This window comes from Solea senegalensis, linkage group LG9 (assembly GCF_019176455.1).
Source record: "Solea senegalensis isolate Sse05_10M linkage group LG9, IFAPA_SoseM_1, whole genome shotgun sequence".
In the NCBI taxonomy this organism is placed as follows: domain Eukaryota; kingdom Metazoa; phylum Chordata; class Actinopteri; order Pleuronectiformes; family Soleidae; genus Solea; species Solea senegalensis.
In genome coordinates, this window is record NC_058029.1 from 13432203 (window position 1) to 13441132 (window position 8930).

The following is an 8930-nucleotide window of genomic DNA, read 5'->3' on the forward strand; positions in this document are numbered from 1 at the left end:
GGGTGACTTTGGACGACATACTATACTATGACTTTTTGTATGATTTTTGGTTGTGCTTACTATACTATGACATTTTTGACTGATTTTGGACGACTTACTATACTATGACATTTTTGGGTGATTTTGAACGACATACTATACTATGACTGTTTTGGACGATTTTGGACGACATACTATACTATGACTTTTTTGGAGGATTCTGGACAACATACTATACTATGACATTTTTTGGGTGATTCTGGACAACATACTTATAACATATGCATTATTTTCTTCTCTCTTAATTGGAAAGAAGGGCTGCATATAAAAATAAATTGGCGGAAAGAAATATAATAATAATCTTAAAATAAATAAAATAATTACTTAAGTTCTGAGAAATAAATTATAGCAGCAGCTGGAGTTTTACTTTTTTTCATTTTAACAGTCTCAGCTAATTTTAAACAGATCTCAACACATCTTTACACGGAACAGTTTTAGTTTCTCTTTCTTTCCCTCTATCCCACTCTTTGTTTAGTGAGAAAACTGAGCTCTTGCTTGTCCTGCCAGGATTTTAAATCGTTAAATTTTCTCATGCACGTGAAGGTGCTCATTGGTGAACCTGGATCGATATTTAGTTTTAATTATGTTCATTGCAGAGAAAGTTGCCTCACAGCTGTATCTGGAGCCAAACATAGTCTTCTCTCGCTGTATTGCTCTTTTCTCTGTCTTCTCTTGGTCTTCTCTCGCTGTAACACTCTTTTCTCTCTGTCTTCTCCTGCTATAACACTCTTTTCTCTCCGTCTTCTCTCGCTGTAACGCTCACTGATGCCCTGTCTGTCACTTGCTCCTCACTGCCTTCCTATGTCTGTATTCAATGTACAATGTAGTGTATGCACTAACATATACTGCATATTTCCCTTTCCCCTTTACTTTTTTTAAGGTATTGGTGCACTGTTTTGTTGTTTCTTCTTTCTTTCTTCTTTTTATCTCTTCACTTGCACTACTAGAGCTGTCCTTTAATCTTGTTGTACACTGTATAATGACAATAAATGTTATAAAGGATTCTGATTCTGATTCTGATTCCTATGTCCGTATTCAGGGACGCAATATTTAACGGGATGCACAGATTTGATTGGCTTTAGGTGGCATCACGTGGGATGGCTTAACTCGAATGCAATTGGTCAGTGGATTTCCTGATTCGCTCAACCAGTACCGCAAAGTCTTGAGAAGCTGCGCCAGTTTTCCATTCATGTCTATGTGGAAATGTCTTGCAGTTTTGATTTGCGATTTTTGTCGCCATGTTTACTCGAAAGTCTTATGAAAGTCATAGCACACCGTTTCTGATCAAGCCACACGTTTTGATATAAGATGTGTGGGGGTTTTCTCAAAACTGTGGGAGGAGTTACCCAGTGAAAAAATGGAGGAAGAGGAATAATATAGAAGTGCAGAATATGCACCAAGTACGATTACAATAGATGCTTGCGCTGCAATGCATACTTGCAGCAGCAGGCACTAATAACAGTATTTAATATGTTTTCCCTCTACCACTGAACATAAGTCATATTTAGTTCCATCAGTGCTGCTGATATATATTTGCTCTACTCGTCTTCAAATCAAAGCCAATTCACATTTTGCCGTAATGCGTAGCAGATGGTCAGTTACCAAGTTCAAAATCCAAGGACCCCTCAACTATCATGTTACTTTGTTTAGCAGGACAATCATTTTTCACGAGAGAGTAATCACAACTGCCAAAATGTGAAACTGAATATCTGACGGAATTCATTCTCTGCCAAATGCACATGCCATCATGTCTGATGACAGCATCAAATCAGACACTGTAATATGTTACAATATGTTACAAATAACATAATTGGCCATGATAATCCTACAATGAATGCAAAGCACTTAACACATTAGTTCTGTATAGAGTTTACTCTGGAAAAGAGACTGACAATGTATAGAGGTGCCATTTATACATTGTGATTTAAAATATACATATATATATATATATATATATATATATATATATATATATAGGCTTGAAATAAGGATACAAAAATAAATTCATGAAATTTCCTTCGTGTTAATGAAGTTCAAATTGTGGTTTATTTCAATCTACTTGTATTTATAAGATGTTTTAAATATTTTCAGTTAAAGTCAAACTAATCATTTCCTGTACATGTCACATACACACGCTGCCTAAGCTGAGGCGGAACTTGACCCTTCATTGCTTTTGCTTTCTGACCAGCTGGGCAGGTCAGTGAGGGCAAAGTTCAAAGCTGTAGGAAAGAATCAGGTCATCAGTTGTTGAGTCAGTCAATACCCAAGATACTCACTTGAAGGGAAACTTAGCCTCAGGAGTGTTAGTTAAATTACAAAAGACCCTTTCCCCATACACCAGCACATGCTTTGTTTATATTTATCACAGTATTATTTCTCTATTACTATTATTTCCTTCTCTTTTCCTGTTTCCCTTTTTGGTCCTGCCTCTTCCTCTGTTGTTCGTCCTTGCACCATCCCCCTGCTCTCCCCTGACCTTAGCCAGTGTAAAATTGCCTCTATGTTTTGTTTTGTTTTCTCCACCTTTTCCTCATTTTTCTCCTTCTTCCCCTCTCCTCCAAAACCCCTATTTCTGGGTGTTGTGAATCTAATGGAGCCATAAAAAGGAAAACGCAAGACTCTCAGTCATAACAGCACTGCATCCCCCGTGAAATCCTAGATGGCCATTAAGCTAATGGGGCACTCTGGCCCAGCCGGTGGTATAACTCAGTTCATATAATCTGTACAGGTTCAGGACAAGGCATAGTGGGGTGGGGCCCCATGTTCCAGTGTGTTGGTGTAAACATTGCACAATGAGTTGGTTTCACAAGGTATTAAACAGACTTCAGTTTCTTCAAACTGTCACAGAAGTTAAATTAAATACCGGTGTCAGAAGTCTCTGAATATTGGGAAATGTAAAACTACATGTATATGAAGTGACTCCAGTCCTCAAAAACACAGAAGCTGAAAGGAATAGGCATCAGGTGCGCCCACCCACCCAGAATGTGGCAATGTCATTATTTTGAGCATATCGTCAGCATCAATGAGTATGTCAATTCACGATGACAGAATTGTAATTTCATGGAGGTTGGCTAAGTGTCTGTCTTGACTGGCTGGTTCAGAAAGTTCCCTCCTGCTGAGAGGACACAGATGAACTTGAGCTTTAACTGTCAAAATCATTTGCTGTGTTTATCTAGGCTTAGCAAGCCAGTGGGCACACACGCGTGGATGCATGCACCGTCATCAGGTAGTAGAAGAAGATCACGCTCGCTGCTGCTCTCTGACTCAGGTTGTTTTTAAGAGGACAGGAGGGGATGATGCCATCTTCAGTTACAAGGGAAGTGCTTTTTCATGGGCCTCTCTCGCAGTGCACACAGATGCACACTGTGGTGTGAACTAATGAATGAACTTGGAAGAAAGTACATTTTTGACTGAAGAATTTACAACAGACTTCCCTCATGCAGACTTTGGTTCTCAGACAGCCAATGACGGAGCTATTCTCATTTTCACCATCCATTGTTATCACTGCAGTAATGTGGAAGGGAAAATATCAGTGTTGATCACTACTTTTGGAAAAACTCCCAGGGAGACTTTGATTGAGGAGAAGGCCAAGAGGTGTGGGAGACAAAATAATGGGGAACTTGAATATTGTTGGACATCAAGAAAAGAGGACAAACATGCAAATTAGATGTTCAGACTGGTTTAGAATATTGAAGCTATTAGTTGCTTAAGGTTCTCCTCCTCCTCACACGGTTCTCCTCCTTTACCTCTACAGTGGGAGAGTGGAAGACTATGGATCGCATCTGTTCCCAGGACCAGGGGTGTAAATTCCAGTGGGCTCCAGATAGAGGCAAAGATTGAGCTCCGTCTGCTCCCACCTCCCTATGGCCCTCAGGGGGCTGGAAGGTAATGAAGACTGGGCGGCAGGGGATTGTCGAAATAGAGACACTGCAATAGTGTGTGTGTGTGTGTTTTTGTGTGTGTGAATGTGTGTGTGTGGGGGGGGGACTTCTCAGCGGACATAAGGAAAGAGATTCCAGGCCCTGCTCTCCTCATCACCTCTAGTGACCACAGAGCTGATTACACAGCAGGTCATATACACACCACTCCCCCACACACACACACACACACTGGTTTCCATGACTACAGAGGACACTATATTCACTGACATTAATTTCCAGGAGACCCAAACCTAACCATAACCTAACCTAACCCTAACCTTATCCCAACATGTCGTCACCTTAACATGTAATAATTCACATTATGGGGACTTGTCTCCCCATAAGGAAGACAATTCCCCATAATTTGACTGTGTGTGTGTGTGTGTGTTACAACATAAGTAACACAGCATGTCTCCATAAACTCACATAAACACTAATATTGCACTAACATGCTTGTCTCCAGGTGTGGGCTTCTTGTCAGACAGCAGCAGAGCAGAACCCGCAGCTTTTTACTGCATTTAATTACTAACCTCGCAACTGTTTACTAGCAATCATCCACCTCAGGCCATCCCCTTGCACACACAGATGGAATACAAACATTTATCTGTGAATTATTTGCTGTCTCATTTGGATTTGTAGAGATTTGATATTATGTGATTTATGCTGTGCATTACTGAATGTACAGCATTTGTTTTACATGACTTTTTCTCATTCCTCTATATATAGAGTGCTATATGAATAACATTTTTATTATCATAAAATTTGTATTATTATATAAATAAAAGAGAGATGGACAAATACACATGCCATGGCAAAGCCAAGCTCTATGTGGGCAAGCATGTGCAGACACATCACCCACAGGTATAGCCCACAAAGCAACAAAACAGCAGGAAGTGCACTTTGCCTTACACCTACAGTATCTGATTTGCCTGTGAGGCTAGTTGCAGCCTGGGAACACCTAGAAACTTTGTGCAAATGCAGAGTTTTGCAAGCTTATTACACTGTTGCAACACTGGAGCTGCAGTCCTCAAAATAAACTGTAATGTGCAAATTGCTATAACACAGCAGTGCACACAGTAAACTGTGAGAACGTACCCTTCCGCACAGAGAGTGTTGATATTACGAAATGCGCCATCACTATATACAGTATACATACACTCACCTGCCACTTTATTAGGTACGGAAGGCATTTAAAGTGGCAGGAGTAGCACCTACGGCTGCTGCTGTAGTCTTTCTGCTACAAGGTGTGACACATTGTGTGTTCAGAGATGGTTGGTTGTCTTTTTATCATTTCAATTCAGTTTGGCTATTCTCTTCTCACCTCAGGCACTGAGGCATTTTCACCCATGGTGCTTTCAGACAGACATTGTTCTGGTCCTGGCTCCGTTCTGAAGTTTTTACTAAGGCTGAAGTAAACACAACACAACATTTAGTACATTTTATTTTCTCTGTTTTGAACCATTCTCTGAAGAGAATTGCATGTTAAAATCCCAGTAGATCAGCCTTCCTGACCATGTCTACATTTGAACGAGTTGCTGTCGTGTGATTGGTTGATTAGATAGTTGCGTTAACAAGCGATTGAATGCGGATGGATTTATTCCATCGGGGCAGTTCAGCAGGACAAAATAAGATCTTAAAGTAACATCTGAAGTTTATAGCAGTAAATGAGACTAATTTCTGAACAGGGTAGTCATCCTCCTGTGTGGTGAGGCTGCCTGATGTGAACAGGATGAAGACAAGGGCGATGGGAGGAAGCAGTAGATCTGTGGTTGTGACCACCATGCTAACTCATTTGTTCCTCACAGTTTAAAGCTTTTGGAAGGAGTGCAGCCCTGCTTTCATGTTGTCATGCTTGAACATGTGATTTAATGAAATCAAACCTCCTGTTTATAAACATGTGTGATCATTAGTGTGTCTGTGTCTCTGGATGTCTGTGGGTTCAAGTATAAAATTTGTTCCGCAGTGAGTGGTACGGCGTTTTTTTGTCCCCTTGTGGACGGGGTGGCATAGTAACACATAAGTGTTAAAGTGTGTTCTGGTTTGAGAGTATATACTGTATTAGTGAGTTTTAAACCAAAGGAAGTGTGTGAGTGTACATGTGTTTGTGTGTGTGTGGCCGTCATGCCTACAAATTCACAGGCCCTGCAGCTGACAGCTGTGCAACGATTGGACCTGATTCTGTGACTGAGGATCCGACTTTCATCTTGCAAGAGGACACGGCTGGTCTTGATTTAACCTTTTCAGTTTTTTTCATCATGTACTGATAGTACATGAACTGAGGCTTGCTTCTTACGACTGCAGAGCATAAAGTGCACTGTGTAAAATCAGACATCTTACTTTATGTAACATATCCCTTATTTCTGTGTAAACAGTTTTCAAGCTCGTGCAAATAATCAGAGAAAAATACTCTCAATATTATCAATATCTCCTCTAGTATACATGTCTTATTATTTGTCCTATATTTAAAGAAAGTACAGTTCACATCATATCTTAAAGGGTTAGTGAGTATATTGTTTGTGTTTCAAATACATGGCCTTCTCATTTTCTCTGCTGCTGTTCCCATAGAAAATTTACAGTGACATGATGAACTTCTCTCATAAGTTAGTAGACGATGCTTCATCATTGTATGCCGTCCCCACAGGAGAGATGATGCCATTGCATAAATTCACTTGAGTCACAGGACCATTGCAGTTTAGTGGATGCTCTTGAGGGATCAAGGGTATTCAGCTAGAAAAACAGACATAAAGATTGAAAAAACCTATATCCCACATGTAGCAATTTATTGCAGCCCTTAAAACAGTACACATCACACTGAACAACATGTACTGAGAGAAAATACTCAACCCACCTGCATGTGACTACAGCAAGAAATGGACCTTCATTGTAACTATATAACCATGCTCACTTATTCTGCAATTTGAATGGGAAAGGCAAACAATCAGATGAAAAAGGCACTGAAACTTCAAGTGCCTTTAATACTCTCTCATTAATGATGTGAAACACCAGGTTTTGTTTTCTTTTTTAACCTTTTGAACCTCACTCTTGATACTGTTTTTTTTTCTAGCATTAGTGCAAAAGGAACCACTTGACATTGACGTGGCTTTCCACACATAGTTCACAATAAACAGCCCCGCAATACACTTTCTTTAATTGCTTTGGCATATTTGGGATACTTTGGTATGATTATCCCATTATCCCAGATTATACCTATGACATCAATTTCCCAGAGAGCAAGTCATAAAAATAAAATATGCTAAACATTTTCAAAATGGGGAGATTTGGTTAATTGGAAGATGATTTGAACACAGTGCATGATTTTATTTTGTCATATCGTTAAAATTAGCTGATGCAAGTACAGATTTGGAAAACAAAAAAGTATAACAAATTAAACTATCCAGAATATTTTGCTGAAATATTTTCTCGTCAGTGTGGGTAAAAGGTCAAATCAAATGAAAGCCAGCTTGACAGGCAGAGCTAATGAGTTTTAGTTGAAAGAGTTTGACTTTGTAAATCACTTGTTCAGTTTCTCCTTCATTGGCAACAGTATTTTTTTTTTTGGCTTCATATCTCTCCATCTTTCCTTAACTGTCAAGTCAGCAGAGCAATGAGGACGGGAGGCCCCTGTTTGACGTCACACAGGCCAACCAACAGAAATTCCTCTTCCCACTCAGGTGTTTGTTTCCTTCCAACATTTCAGGAGGAAATAGGTACCAGGTATCTTCTTATAACATCTGTTTTCCGTGGAGTCAATGTGCAGCAACACTGATGCTGACACTTGTATTTAGGCACATACCCACTGACCGCCCACAAACACATGGGCCAGATGAAGCAGCGTGTGTCAGACACAAACACACTGTTTGGATAGACAAAGTGCACAAACATGTGCAGATGTTTTTGGTGTTTTAGTGGTGACTATTGCCTGATATACAGTATACAATATCAGCTGTAGCAAGGTTGACTTTGACAATGTGCAAGATGTATTGCTTCCTATTCAGAAAAATCTAATGTAAGTCATGATGGTGATGTTTCAACACCTCTATTTAAATGGGGAAAAGGGACGATCAGACAGGATTTTATCTAAGTGCAAGTAATAAATGTAGCGTAAAGAGATGGAGAGAGAGAGAAGGAATTTGAGTGGAGGTTGTGGCTGGACACCTTTGTAAGGTGAAGCCATCAGCTCGCTTCTCTGTGACCCTGTGAACCATCGATGAAAGGGCCAAGATGGCAACTGCAGATAGGGACTGCTCATCAGCACCTTCATTTCAAGGGCCACAGATGGGGAGGTTGGGGGGTTATGCATGTAAGGGTCTGTGTCATATGAGTGTGTGGCTTCTTACAGAGGAATGCAAGGATCAATCCGACTGTCAGTGCCAGTCCTGCAACATTTGTCACAGTCTAGTGACGTGGTGTAGCATCATAAAACAATAGCAACCATATTGTTTCCGAGAAATTATGAAATCTAAGTCTGAAACAATCTGGAACCCGTATGTGTATAGTTTTTATGTTTTTTTTGTTTTACTTTTATTTAGTTTTTTTTATAAATAAAATAGTAGCCAGCCTTTAGACAGCACAGTGAAAACTGTGTGGTGAAATGCATTGTGTGACGACTCAAACCACAGCTAAACTGTAACATGACAAGAGAAGCAAGCATGTTCTATTAACATCATTCACGTTGGAATTCGAGGGAATGCATGACGTGCAGCGGAGTGAAACGCAACGAGTCAGCGTAGAGGTCAAGGTGGTGGATGGGTGTGTGTCATGCACAGAAGACAGAAAAATAATTGAGGCTGCAGTCTATGTTCATCCACAAACTAAGCCAAACCATACCACCAATCATCATGAAAACATTTAAACAAGTCCCTAGGGTTGCATATAAAGCATCGTTCATGGTTTTACATCACAACAACGTAATTACAAATGTTTAAGACAATGTTGTAGACTAACATTTTTCTGTGGTTGACAGAATTTTCT

General features: G+C 39.9%; 1 long non-coding RNA gene across 1 annotated transcript in view; it reads left to right on the forward strand.

Moving 5' to 3' along the window:
• The window catches only part of LOC122774406, a 79385-nt gene extending 75268 nt beyond the window's left edge, over window positions 1–4117 (forward strand). Inside the window, exon 3 of the long non-coding RNA XR_006360989.1 lies at window positions 3794–4117. This is a non-coding gene — a long non-coding RNA (uncharacterized LOC122774406). The remainder of the gene's footprint in view (window positions 1–3793) is intronic.
• Window positions 4118–8930: the final 4813 nt, after the last annotated feature.